This window comes from Mytilus edulis, unplaced genomic scaffold (genome assembly GCF_963676685.1).
Source record: "Mytilus edulis unplaced genomic scaffold, xbMytEdul2.2 SCAFFOLD_1566, whole genome shotgun sequence".
Lineage (NCBI taxonomy): Eukaryota > Metazoa > Mollusca > Bivalvia > Mytilida > Mytilidae > Mytilus > Mytilus edulis.
The window spans coordinates 195-14443 of record NW_027267487.1 but is presented as its reverse complement, the minus strand read 5'-3'; the positions used below and the strand labels follow the sequence as shown (position 1 = coordinate 14443).

The following is a 14249-nucleotide window of genomic DNA, read 5'->3' as shown; positions in this document are numbered from 1 at the left end:
CATCTTTTTAGACTTTAGTTACATGTAAAATATAACTTATGTAGACTTACCTTCTAATTCTATAGACTATTAAAAAAAAAAACACACACACAACTCGGAACTATTTCTAATTCACTTGGACTACTGATATGCAAACCTAAAAACAAAAAGAAAAATATCATAAAATAGTGATTGAAAGATTCATAACACTTTAAAAGGATAATTCAGACACGTGTTACACGGGGAGCATGTTTGTTTACATATAATAATGTCACGTGATCGCGCACTGACCTCGCATGCTGCATCGCCCTTACAATTCACTAATACATGTACATAACCATTTTCATGCAAACATGCAACGTGAATGTGATTGGTTATCAAATAATACAAAAAATAATGCATGAACCGTTGAAGAAGAAATTATTTCATCAAATAGAGTGGATTTTCACTTTCGACACGAATAGGTCGAGTTGACATTCCTGTCATCGGAGATAGTATTGAGATAAAAGGGATAAAACGGACCGTCAAAAGGTCTAGAGAATCACATCAGTAGAACCTTAACATAAATAAGTAATACTTGCCAACATTTCTCTAATTGATAACCTATAGAACTGAAATTTCACAAAAATACCGGTAAATAATTGTGTTGTGATGCTGGTTAAATTGGCGCTAAATAAATATTCTTACTCCTATTGCTTCATGTAAAAAAAAATGTATAGAATTGAATTCGACTACAGTTCAGAATAAAAAATAGTGAATATGCAAAAGCCAGGTATATGTTAATGATAAAGTGTGTATAAATTTTCGTAAACGAAGTTACCCGTATACTTCCCCAAGAATTACATTTGAGCGCAAAGTTCTGTAATTGTGTGATATGGTTTTGGGGTTTATGTAACATAATTTAGACTGGGATCCTGGCTAATCTTGACCTTACGACGCGCAGCTAGATTGGGCGGATCCCAGTCTAATGTAACATCGTAGAACTCAGGGTAACGGAATTTTTTTGCGTTGCTATTAGATCATTGAGGCCATCTATTTTTATTGCGGGTTCCACATATTTAAATCGGAATTATAGAAAAATGGAATGTTGTGAGCAGAATCAAAACAGAAATGATGAACACTGCAACATTTCCAGAAAAATATAAATAGGATGGAGGATCTGTGTATTCACATTATTTGTAAAACTCTCCTTATTCATGTGAAGCGTGTGCTTTACATCGAGGCTTATTCTTTACATCGAGGCTTATTATGCTAATCATTGACGCCCACAGTACTTCAACCAATCAGACAATGTTTATTTGGGGCATTCGATCGATTTTAACTCAGATTTTGGAATATTTCAATCGAAATTATAGAAAAATGGAATGTTGCTGGTACATATAAAATAGAAAATGATGAATACTTTTAGCTAAAGATAATTTGGATGGGGGTTCTGTGTATTCACATTATTTGCACAACTCTCCTTACTGATGCCATATTTTGGAATTTCCGTGACCTAAATGGTTCGCGAAAATTAATATTTTTATATATAGTATAGTAATAAGGTTCGCATATATTGTGGTTGTTGTTGATTACTTTCTGCCATATTTGACAATTACACAATATATCTTTTTTTATGTATCGCGTTAATGTTAAAGCTAGTGGAATGGCATACATACTTTTGTCTAAAGATTACTTGAAAATATGTATTTTAGTAGATGGTCAAAGGTTGTTAGATCCTTATATTCTCAATGTACAAATACTGTTCAAATTTATTTAAAAGAAGAACATTATAAAAAACACATTATTATTAATTCCAGTCAAACGAAACCGACATAAACAGTCGTGCTATTTCAAAAGAGGATTTAAAACAGGTCGCCTTTGGAATAAACACACAGTACCCTATGAAATAGATTCAAGTCTAGGTGAGTTTATCTGAACATCCAGTACTAACGTGCCCAATGTAAAGTCTAATATCATATATTATATAAGTAACGTCGAACACTTGCAAATGATATAGATGTTGTGCTTTGAATATTGACTTGATTAAAACTAAGGTCACTAACCCCTAACACAAAGTTGTCTTTCGAAATAGGCCAATGAATTTGTAAGCAAAAAGGAAAATCACAAAAATACTGAACTCCAAGGAAAATTCAAAACGGATGGTCCTAATCAAATGACAAAATCAAATGATAAAACACATCAAACAAATGCAGCACCCAAACTGTATATTCATTGGCTTCACAAATTTTCAAAAATTATGTCAGAAACATGTGCGTTGTGCCCCGATATATGTATTGACTTTATAACAACAATAATCCTAAGCAATGTTCATTATTGTGACTGTTTACATGCATAGAAGAACATGGATATTATCACTTAGCTTATTGACTCATGATCAGTATTGTCTTTGTCATTGTGAATCGTCTTATTCCAGATACTCAAGTGGCAAGGGACGTAATTAACCAGGCTATACAAGTTTCGCTACATTGACATGTATGCAGTGGAAACCACACACACCTACTTTAGAAACAGAGCTTGGACACAAATCATACGTTAATTTTTACAGCGGCAGGTAAACTTGTTTCGAGGCCACATGCCAAAGGTGTACAATCATAACTGTTTCTAGCACACAGATTAGGAAAATCCTCTACTAAAACCAATTTGTTTCATCGAGTTCTATTTATGAGATAACTTTATTGTAGCTTACATACCTGCTCGTTGCATTTTTCATTGTTATTCAACGCAAATTATTTTTTAAGATACCTGGGACGATCTTATTTCACAAAGGATTTCTATTGTCTACTTATTGTACCTCGAACTTATTTACCCGATGTAGGTCTTTAAGTTGAGGTTCAATTCAATAAAAGTTAATCGGGCATGACTAATTAGATACGCCTCTTAAAATCAGGGGGGCCCGAAATAGGATTGGGAAAAACACCCAGCAAAATACCTTAATTTACCATTTCAAGAATTTGTTTGATTCAAAGTGCTTTTGGTCGCTTAAATATCTTCGATCAATAATCAGGCGGTATTTTGTGGAAATAAATAACCTGTCCCGAACCGGGAGATGTTGGCTGCTATAGGAATTAATTTATAAAAAAGTCCATATCTCATTTACTTATAGTGGCCATTATTGTTTGTAAATTCATGACGTTTTGTATATGACATTCGTCTATCGTGGAGGAAAAAAAAAAGGAAGGGGGCTTGATAACTTACGAGTTCGATCATTATTGTTCAAATCTTTTCTATTACGGCATACGTTTTACCTCTAGCGAACGCTCTGTTTTATTGTAAAAAGTGCCACTCTAAATTTGTGAACATTTGCTTCAAATTGACCCACTTTGAATTTAGTCGTGAATATGCATGACATATTTGCCACTGGACACAAAGGAGCAATAAATTAATCAGCTTCATTTAGTGATTTATAATAATGTGTCCTCAGTTGATTATAGTCTCAAACAGTTTTCCAATTTTTATATATTTCATTTTTATTAACATTTGAATTTTTATGCGTAAATCTTAGCATTTCATCCTTCATTTTTCTCTTTGCATGTAATCTTTTTTTTTTTAATATTAAAAAAAACGTTGTCGTAGTACATACACATCAGGGGTTACATTGTATAATTTCCAGCAAAACTAACAGGGGGAAGGACTACATCAGAAAAACAATCTTCATTGAGTGGCAATAACTCATATACATATTGAAGCATACAATGACGGCTCCCTCGTCTAGGTGACAACATTTGCTGTTTGAAGTTTATTTATATCTCAGACTAGTATAATAGTTGTCATAAAAGGGGAAAAAATGATAAAAAAGGTTGACAACAATTTATAAAAAAGATTAAACTTATTTTGAGCGTTTCATTTTTTTTAATATTGTCTTGCTAATCGGTTTTGTTATATTATTTTTTCATCTACTATTGTTCTAGCAAAAGTCACAAAAATGTTGTTAAAATCAGCCATGCGACTTATAATTATTTAAAAAGATTAAGCTGACTTTTCTTGTTGTTTATGTAAATGCTCTTTTGTTCCGACGTTGGAAAGTTCCGGGCGAAAGAACTAACTAGCCGAAAAGTTCCGGAGGAACTTAATAACTAGTTACTTTGTTCTTCCTCTGATTTAAAGTTCCACCGTAACAAAGTGACTAGTTGAAAAGTTCCAACGGAAACATATACCAACTAGTTAGAAAGTTCCTTTTTGCCAAATTAGTCAAAACCGGAACTAACAAACTAGCCCAAAAGTTTCAACGGAACTTACCAACCAGTCACAAAGTTCCATTTGGAGAATTGATGCAAAGTAAAAGCGTAACATATTATATTTGAACCTTTCAAAGGGGAACCAAGATACTGATTACAAAAGTCAAAAGGAACTTATCAACCAGTCACAAAGTTCCCCTTTTGGCAAATTAGTCAAAACCGAAACTAACAAACTAGCCCAAAAGTTCCTCCTCATGTGGGTACTTTTAAAATATTCAATTTCAGATTAATGTATAACAATGAATTACAACTTATTCCGTTATGAAGGCAACATTCTGACCGATTTAACTAGTTGTTCTGTTCCGCCAGAACTATTCAACTAGCTACTTTTTTCCGAAACTTTTCGACTGCACTCGGAACAAAATAACTAGTTGAAAAGTTCCGCCGGAACAAAGTAACTGTCGGAACATAGTGGCTGTTAAATTTACACATTTCAATCATTCAGCTCGTGTGTAGATCATCTTTTCCTCCAAGGTTTTTTTTTAAGGTTAAGATAGCTTGGAATTCTCACTGCACCAGGCATCTGATATACATTCCTATTATATTTTGATCGGACAAAGCTGCGTATTTATATAACCAATAAGCCAAACGAACGCACCCATTAACAAGGGTATACTGTGGAACGGGAGAGGTCTAGAGATGTAAATATTTCTATACCCAAGCAAATATTGGTTTTGAATAAAAGGAGATAAAGGTATACATTAATGCGACAGCAACCCAAAGACACAGATAAATAAAAATATTTAGAGTCAACATTCGGTCTTTTTTTTATAGAACATTCCGTGTACAGAATAATAAGCTCAAAACCGACCCATGACTAAATAATAGTTATACGGAGTTAATTCAATATTTTCCGTCAAATATTAAATATCCGAAAAGGCACATTTGATTTACTATAATTATTTACCATGAAAGATAATAATCCCAACACTTCACTGTATAATAAAACGGTAAAATAAATAATGATAATGGATGACGACCAGCGGCGATACAATTTTTATTCAGGACGATTACGTGAAATATAATAAGAGCTTTAACCCCGTTTTTTACTAGACTGACAAGCTGAGTCTTTTTTTTATCGTGTAAGTTCACAAGACATTAGTTCGCAGAAAGAAAAGTCACCCGACCAGGACACATTTCCGACGCTGAGCCGGCCAGTCTGTGCTCTTACTTTATGATGCCACGTGTTAAGCGTTGAAATAGAATACCAATTTAATTAACGTCTTTGTTTGACCCGTTCAGGATTCGAACAAATTTAATTACCTCCCTCTCTCGAGGCGAACGCCCCCACACGAGACCAACCAGGAGAGCAGTAGTGATCGGTAGTACAGAATATCATACCAAAAACTAAAGTACAATACACAATACAGTTTCACAGAATTCTCACAGTTACTAAAGCGAGCTAAAAGTATCTAACCTAAATTGGATGCGTGAAATGATATTGTAAACTACACGTAAACATGGATGATCGACTTCAGGGTAGATTTTATGAATCAAATTAAAAACTCTTGCACCTATTGTACGACCTACCTATTGTATTTAAAATTTATGTGTTATAGTCATTAACAGGCATGAAATATTTGCTACTGGACTTAAAGCAAACAACAATCAATCAATTTAATTAATTTCTCTGTTACAGTACTAGTACTTGGCACACAAAGACAAGATCTTGTAAAATGCTATAATTTACAATTTTCATTTAAATTTTTATGTTGTTTTCTTTTCTTTTCATTTCTTTTCTTCTTTTTTTTTTGGGGGGGGGGGGGGGGGTCTCTTCAGTTTATCATATAAATGACTGCTTATTCAAAAGTTTTAGATATTTTTTTACGATTGTTCTTATCTAATGTTTAAATACGATTTATAACATATGATTTTTTTTGCCAGGCAAGGATAAAACTAAGAAAGATAAAGTTTTTTCCAGGTACTTTTGCTTCATTTAGACACGAAAAGGGAATAACGGACGACTAATTTTAAGTGTTTTTTTTCATATAATATATTAAACTTGCGAATATATCTCACCCAACACCTTTTTGATCGGGACAGTGAAACCTAGTTCAATACGGTTTTATTCATTGAAGTTTGCATGCATAGTTCTTATTTTAAAAAAAACCACACAAATAAAGCAAGATATATTAATTGATTGGACTGAATAGACAACACTAATTATTTTGCATTCGCATGTATCTTAATGTAGGAAAATCACCAAATCAGAAACAAAAGGAACATTTGCCGGATGAATATTGTGAAGGACCTTATGCATCTAGGACTGTCCGATTAAAAGTTCTTAAACAAGCTGTTTAAAAAGCTAATTGTTGGAAGAGTTTACTTACTGTTTTCTAAGGTCTGATCTTTACGATTCGATTTCATGATTACTGACAGATCAAAAACATCAAGTATATATAGCATGAAGTTGTTGGGCATAAAATTCATTGGTCAGTTATAAATGAGGTCTGTACGGGGGTTTGATTGCTGATTTATTAAATAAGAAATCGTTATTTTGAAAAGTTGGCTAAAAAATATAAATTTACCCCCTAGTTTTGTAAAACTATCATTTGGTGTTATTTAGATGCTAATTTTTTTTTTATCATAAATAAATAATTATATGATGTAATGCCATTAAATTGGTCCGTTTTCATTTCAATTTGGTAACTGTTAATTGTATATACCAGTCTGAGTACTGTTTAACTATCATTTAAGTTAAACATATTTAGACTCGTACAGTTCAGGGGAATTAGGTTACTGCAAGTGCTTTTTATGTACTTTTCATATATTTTTGACGGTTTGTAAGTCAGTAAAAGTTCAATGATTAAGTTAATATTGACATTAAAAGACCTCCTCACAAAAAGGGCTGTTCAAATCCCCTCGCCCTTCGGGCTCGGGGATCTGAACACCCCTTTTTGTTCGGAGGCCTTTTAATATCAATATTAACTTATCATTGAACTTTTACTATTACTAAGACAGCTAACATTATTCCAGTCAACATTCAGAATTTCTGCATTTTTCGTAAAACCTGTTGCATAGGAATATTCTTTTAATGGTATTTCAAGTAAAGATACCAGTATTTACAACATTTGAGCATATAAGACTCTAGGTTGCAGATTTCAAGAAGGAATGAACGAAGAATTCTTGAATAATTATAAAAACATTTAGAGGTTAAAACTATTGTAATCTTGAGAAAGTTGTATACTAGTATATTATCTAAGAAACAGGAAATGAGTGATATAAGGTTTTCTTTTGAACTTGATTCATCAAATAAGTTTGAAAGGGAATCGTTCAAGTATTTTGATCAAAACAACCGAAGTCTGTGAATATTTTCCAAATACTCTTTTTTATTTTATTGAGATTATTGTTCTCAATTTTACGAATCTTTGTATAAAAAGATATGAAGACATTAGACTTTCATGCTCATCAAAAGAATAACGAATACACAACAGAAATGGTGAAAGACACATATAAATGGTGATGCAACATCGTTTGTAACGTTCGTTTTGATAGGTTAACTTCACTTATTTTCATCGTATCAATTCACGAATGATGTAATGCAAATGTCTGTTCATAGATGTATGATAGATGTTTAAATATATGATTTGACGTAGATGTCTATTGGTTTCATTTAAATGGAGATAACAATATTTTACCTTAAGTAATAGTAAAAGTTCAATGATAAGTTAATATTGATATTAAAAGGCCTCCGAACAAAAAGGGGTGTTCAGATCCCCGAGCCCGAAGGGCGAGGGGATTTGAACAGCCCTTTTTGTGAGGAGGTCTTTTAATGTCAATATTAACTTAATCATTGAACTTTTACTGACTTACAAACCGTCAAAAATATATGAAAAGTACATAAAAAGCACTTGCAGTAACCTAATTCCCCTGAACTGTACGAGTCTAAATATGTTTAACTTAAATGATAGTTAAACAGTACTCAGACTGGTATATACAATTAACAGTTACCAAATTGAAATGAAAACGGACCAATTTAATGGCATTACATCATATAATTATTTATTTATGATAAAAAAAAAATTAGCATCTAAATAACACCAAATGATAGTTTTACAAAACTAGGGGGTAAATTTATATTTTTTAGCCAACTTTTCAAAATAACGATTTCTTATTTAATAAATCAGCAATCAAACCCCCGTACAGACCTCATTTATAACTGACCAATGAATTTTATGCCCAACAACTTCATGCTATATATACTTGATGTTTTTGATCTGTCAGTAATCATGAAATCGAATCGTAAAGATCAGACCTTAGAAAACAGTAAGTAAACTCTTCCAACAATTAGCTTTTTAAACAGCTTGTTTAAGAACTTTTAATCGGACAGTCCTAGATGCATAAGGTCCTTCACAATATTCATCCGGCAAATGTTCCTTTTGTTTCTGATTTGGTGATTTTCCTACATTAAGATACATGCGAATGCAAAATAATTAGTGTTGTCTATTCAGTCCAATCAATTAATATATCTTGCTTTATTTGTGTGGTTTTTTTTAAAATAAGAACTATGCATGCAAACTTCAATGAATAAAACCGTATTGAACTAGGTTTCACTGTCCCGATCAAAAAGGTGTTGGGTGAGATATATTCGCAAGTTTAATATATTATATGAAAAAAAACACTTAAAATTAGTCGTCCGTTATTCCTTTTCGTGTCTAAATGAAGCAAAAGTACCTGGAAAAAACTTTATCTTTCTTAGTTTTATCCTTGCCTGGCAAAAAAAATCATATGTTATAAATCGTATTTAAACATTAGATAAGAACAATCGTAAAAAAATATCTAAAACTTTTGAATAAGCAGTCATTTATATGATAAACTGAAGAGACCCCCCCCCCCCCCAAAAAAAAAAAAGAAGAAAAGAAATGAAAAGAAAAGAAAACAACATAAAAATTTAAATGAAAATTGTAAATTATAGCATTTTACAAGATCTTGTCTTTGTGTGCCAAGTACTAGTACTGTAACAGAGAAATTAATTAAATTGATTGATTGTTGTTTGCTTTAAGTCCAGTAGCAAATATTTCATGCCTGTTAATGACTATAACACATAAATTTTAAATACAATAGGTAGGTCGTACAATAGGTGCAAGAGTTTTTAATTTGATTCATAAAATCTACCCTGAAGTCGATCATCCATGTTTACGTGTAGTTTACAATATCATTTCACGCATCCAATTTAGGTTAGATACTTTTAGCTCGCTTTAGTAACTGTGAGAATTCTGTGAAACTGTATTGTGTATTGTACTTTAGTTTTTGGTATGATATTCTGTACTACCGATCACTACTGCTCTCCTGGTTGGTCTCGTGTGGGGGCGTTCGCCTCGAGAGAGGGAGGTAATTAAATTTGTTCGAATCCTGAACGGGTCAAACAAAGACGTTAATTAAATTGGTATTCTATTTCAACGCTTAACACGTGGCATCATAAAGTGAGAGCACAGACTGGCCGGCTCAGCGTCGGAAATGTGTCCTGGTCGGGTGACTTTTCTTTCTGCGAACTAATGTCTTGTGAACTTACACGATAAAAAAAAGACTCAGCTTGTCAGTCTAGTAAAAAACGGGGTTAACGCTCTTATTATATTTCACGTAATCGTCCTGAATAAAAATTGTATTCGCCGCTGGTCGTCATCCATTATCATTATTTATTTTACCGTTTTATTATACAGTGAAGTGTTGGGATTATTATCTTTCATGGTAAATAATTATAGTAAATCAAATGTGCCTTTTCGGATATTTAATATTTGACGGAAAATATTGAATTAACTCCGTATAACTATTATTTAGTCATGGGTCGGTTTTGAGCTTATTATTCTGTACACGGAATGTTCTATAAAAAAAAGACCGAATGTTGACTCTAAATATTTTTATTTATCTGTGTCTTTGGGTTGCTGTCGCATTAATGTATACCTTTATCTCCTTTTATTCAAAACCAATATTTGCTTGGGTATAGAAATATTTACATCTCTAGACCTCTCCCGTTCACAGTATACCCTTGTTAATGGGTGCGTTCGTTTGGCTTATTGGTTATATAAATACGCAGCTTTGTCCGATCAAAATATAATAGGAATGTATATCAGATGCCTGGTGCAGTGAGAATTCCAAGCTATCTTAACCTTAAAAAAAAACCTTGGAGGAAAAGATGATCTACACACGAGCTGAATGATTGAAATGTGTAAATTTAACAGCCACTATGTTCCGACAGTTACTTTGTTCCGGCGGAACTTTTCAACTAGTTATTTTGTTCCGAGTGCAGTCGAAAAGTTTCGGAAAAAAGTAGCTAGTTGAATAGTTCTGGCGGAACAGAACAACTAGTTAAATCGGTCAGAATGTTGCCTTCATAACGGAATAAGTTGTAATTCATTGTTATACATTAATCTGAAATTGATATTTTAAAAGTACCCACATGAGGAGGAACTTTTGGGCTAGTTTGTTAGTTTCGGTTTTGACTAATTTGCCAAAAGGGGAACTTTGTGACTGGTTGATAAGTTCCTTTTGACTTTTGTAATCAGTATCTTGGTTCCCCTTTGAAAGGTTCAAATATAATATGTTACGCTTTTACTTTGCATCAATTCTCCAAATGGAACTTTGTGACTGGTTGGTAAGTTCCGTTGAAACTTTTGGGCTAGTTTGTTAGTTCCGGTTTTGACTAATTTGGCAAAAAGGAACTTTCTAACTAGTTGGTATATGTTCCGTTGGAACTTTTCAACTAGTCACTTTGTTACGGTGGAACTTTAAATCAGAGGAAGAACAAAGTAACTAGTTATTAAGTTCCTCCGGAACTTTTCGGCTAGTTAGTTCTTTCCGCCCGGAACTTTCCAACGTCGGAACAAAAGAGCATTTACATAAACAACAAGAAAAGTCAGCTTAATCTTTTTAAATAATTATAAGTCGCATGGCTGATTTTAACAACATTTTTGTGACTTTTGCTAGAACAATAGTAGATGAAAAAATAATATAACAAAACCGATTAGCAAGACAATATTAAAAAAAATGAAACGCTCAAAATAAGTTTAATCTTTTTTATAAATTGTTGTCAACCTTTTTTATCATTTTTTCCCCTTTTATGACAACTATTATACTAGTCTGAGATATAAATAAACTTCAAACAGCAAATGTTGTCACCTAGACGAGGGAGCCGTCATTGTATGCTTCAATATGTATATGAGTTATTGCCACTCAATGAAGATTGTTTTTCTGATGTAGTCCTTCCCCTGTTAGTTTTGCTGGAAATTATACAATGTAACCCCTGATGTGTATGTACTACGACAACGTTTTTTTAATATTAAAAAAAAAAAGATTACATGCAAAGAGAAAAATGAAGGATGAAATGCTAAGATTTACGCATAAAAATTCAAATGTTAATAAAAATGAAATATATAAAAATTGGAAAACTGTTTGAGACTATAATCAACTGAGGACACATTATTATAAATCACTAAATGAAGCTGATTAATTTATTGCTCCTTTGTGTCCAGTGGCAAATATGTCATGCATATTCACGACTAAATTCAAAGTGGGTCAATTTGAAGCAAATGTTCACAAATTTAGAGTGGCACTTTTTACAATAAAACAGAGCGTTCGCTAGAGGTAAAACGTAGGCCGTAATAGAAAAGATTTGAACAATAATGATCGAACTCGTAAGTTATCAAGCCCCCCTCCTTTTTTTTCCCTCCACGATAGACGAATGTCATATACAAAACGTCATGAATTTACAAACAATAATGGCCACTATAAGTAAATGAGATATGGACTTTTTTATAAATTAATTCCTATAGCAGCCAACATCTCCCGGTTCGGGACAGGTTATTTATTTCCACAAAATACCGCCTGATTATTGATCGAAGATATTTAAGCGACCAAAAGCACTTTGAATCAAACAAATTCTTGAAATGGTAAATTAAGGTATTTTGCTGGGTGTTTTTCCCAATCCTATTTCGGGCCCCCTGATTTTAAGAGGGCGTATCTAATTAGTCATGCCCGATTAACTTTTATTGAATTGAACCTCAACTTAAAGACCTACATCGGGTAAATAAGTTCGAGGTACAATAAGTAGACAATAGAAATCCTTTGTGAAATAAGATCGTCCCAGGTATCTTAAAAAATAAATTTGCGTTGAATAACAATGAAAAATGCACGAGCAGGTATGTAAGTATAATTAAAGCTGTGCGAAGATACCAGGCTTATGTTTAGTGCGCAAAATGAGAATTTCGTCTTTATCAGACTGTGAAGTTGAACAAGATTTAGTGCATCGAATGATATAATATTTTATGAGAAAAATGAATTACAACAAAAAGTGATCGCATTCATAAGAAACAACGTTAGAACAGATATGTTGACTTCCGGTCTTGTTATACCTTGGAAACGACAAAGATACATTCCAAAATAAACAAAGAAATTCAAATATTTAACCCTGTTGTTCAATGAAATCCATATATGTACATGTACATAGGTGTTTATCTGTAGAATCTAGTATCAATATTTATAACGCTACATCTTCACCACATTTGACAGTGTTCAAAGACATTGCACATTTTTCTCAGTCATGTTAGCGCAATGCAGATTCTTGGCGTTTAATGTTTTACCTATTTATAAAACCAGGTGTATTCCATTATTTTCTACTTCAATGCCGGTTCCAAATAAGGAATATAACATTTTTTTCCCTATATGTTTGATGTGTGTTAACTTATGAGTTTGCCATTTGATTAAGAACTTTACGTTTTCTTTGAAGTTTGATATTTTTGTTATTTTACTTTTAAGACCATCGTTTTGTTGTATACATAGCATCAATAATATTAATGATAAGTTTTTCTACTTGTAGCGGATGTTGGTCACATGTTGGTAGAAGTAGTGATGGAGAACAAAGTTTAAGTCTTAAGGCTCCTGGTTGTCTAGGGGTATGTAATGCATTTTTTATAATACATTTTCCGAGTCCCTTCCGTGTAAAGTTTGTCCTTTACTGTTTTACTGTTTAAGAATCATTCAGGCCAATTTCTTTCTAGAGAGAATGTTTTATCAATAAATCAAGTCAAAAGTCAAAAAGTTCAATAAAATATAATTTCAAAAATTTGTTAGGTCAAAAACGGCATTTCTAGATGTATCACTCACCTGGAAGAAAACTGAACAGTTGAAAGCCGAGATTGTATAAGTCCTTTATTACTTGAGAATCAAATTGACGAAAAGACATAAGAAAGGCATTCAACTCTATTTAGTGTTATCTCTGCCAGATAGTTGAAATCTTAGTTTCTTTCTAATTTCAAAATATATCAACGAAAATTATTGATTCTAAACCAGGATTAAAATCTACATCTAATTCCAGTCACTGTTATCTTACCTCCGGTGGGACGAATACGTTTTTAAACAGATACGACACAAAAAGCGAAAGTACACTTTATAGCGAAGTTTGAGATTTAATGATATCGCTGGCTTCTTGTTCTACAAGTGAACTTTTTGTGAAGTTTGTTTTATATTCATGAAGGAACAAGAGAACAAAGTTCATCCAATATGATTCGAATTGTCTGTTGATATACATGGAACACATATATTGTTAATTAAACTCAAAACTTATCTTTAGTTTATCTGTTCAAGTTAATTTCTAATCGTAACATATCCTCTTTCCCAAGAGTATGTCGATAACACTGTTCGCACTAAATTGAAGGTTTTATGAGAAGAACGGCTGAAATAGGCATTATATAAAATACGATTTACCGTCACCATCACGAATGGATTACCGATACCAAACTCTAAACTCACTTGCGACATGCTTTTGTCTTTACCCAATGTGTTCTTTTTGTAATTTTGAAAAGCGTGTACTCGTATGCCGGCTGGTGAATTCATAGCAGAAGCTAAGACGTCTACTATTTCGACTTACCAGGACTTTAAATTAATGTGATATTTTCAGTTATTGTTTGTTACATTGTTACCTTGTCTTCTTAGTCAATTATTTAGAGTTAAACATCTATAAACATTGGTTTATATTGTTCAGTTTTCAGTCAATGTTTGCAACTGATCATCAGTACCTTTCAGATACATCTCTTGCAG

General features: G+C 32.7%; 1 long non-coding RNA gene across 1 annotated transcript; it reads left to right on the top strand.

Annotated features, from left to right (window-relative positions):
- Positions 1-1795: 1795 nt before the first annotated feature.
- LOC139505525 (uncharacterized) lies at positions 1796-13105 on the top strand. Its single transcript, XR_011659768.1, has 3 exons — positions 1796-1883; positions 2396-2533; positions 13030-13105. It is a non-coding gene; the product is annotated as an uncharacterized lncRNA (long non-coding RNA).
- Positions 13106-14249: the final 1144 nt, after the last annotated feature.